The sequence below is a fragment of the Pteropus vampyrus genome, unplaced genomic scaffold (assembly GCF_000151845.1).
Source record: "Pteropus vampyrus isolate Shadow unplaced genomic scaffold, Pvam_2.0 Scaffold103, whole genome shotgun sequence".
Lineage (NCBI taxonomy): Eukaryota > Metazoa > Chordata > Mammalia > Chiroptera > Pteropodidae > Pteropus > Pteropus vampyrus.
This window is the reverse complement of record NW_011888884.1, coordinates 803,154-803,941: the sequence shown is the minus strand read 5'-3', so window position 1 is coordinate 803,941 and position 788 is coordinate 803,154. Positions and strand designations below refer to the sequence as shown.

General features: G+C 46.7%; 1 non-coding gene across 1 annotated transcript; it reads right to left on the bottom strand.

Annotated features, from left to right (window-relative positions):
- Window positions 1-10: 10 nt before the first annotated feature.
- LOC111742912 lies at window positions 11-129 on the bottom strand. Its single transcript, XR_002781529.1, has one exon. It is a non-coding gene; the product is annotated as a 5S ribosomal RNA (ribosomal RNA).
- Window positions 130-788: the final 659 nt, after the last annotated feature.

Below are 788 nucleotides of genomic sequence, written 5' to 3'. Positions count from 1 at the left end.
TTATTTTTTACATCTACAGCACCTGGTCTTCCTAGGTGGTCTCCCATCCAAGTACTAACCAGGCCCGACCCTGCTTAGCTTCCGAGATCAGACGGGATCGGGCTTGTTGAGAGTAGCATGGCCGTAGACCATAGACAATATTTAAACAAATGGGCATAGCTGTGTTCCGGTAGCACTTTATTTACATGACCTGGTAGAGGGTCAGATTTGACCTTGGGGTTTGCCAACCCTTACCCTAGGAACGGAAGTTGGTGAGAAGACACGTGAAGATGCCTGAGAGCTAGTGACTCAGTATGATGTGGATTTCTGTTGAAGGGGAAAAGGGCCATGCGTCTCATGTGGGAATTCATTTCAAGCCACACTGAGAATAAGAAAAGTGATTTTGGACTCTGGCTGGAGGAGATGCCATTCTGCCCATTCCTTGAAAGTGTGGGATGGAACTCTGTTCTTGGGGATAAAAAAGGATTTGGGAGCCATTTCCTTCAATGGCATATATGCCTGTTCTCATGTTTCCACTGGAAAATGTGCTCATCTCCCAAGTATTGGGAAAAATATGCTTGTTTCCTATATCCCCTCACTGGCTTCTATCCAAGTTCAGAGGTGAGCTTATTAGTTAAGCCTAGATGAGGGAAAGAGCTTGTGGCTATCTCTTCTCTTTTGGGGGGTGTTCTGCTCAAGGGAAAGGTCTGCTCTCTTGTCAGTGTCCTCCTTTTGGAAGGCACGTCTGAAGTGGGCCTAAGGTCTGTTTTCTACAAATAGGTCTGGCAGGCTGTCTGTAGCCTCCTTTG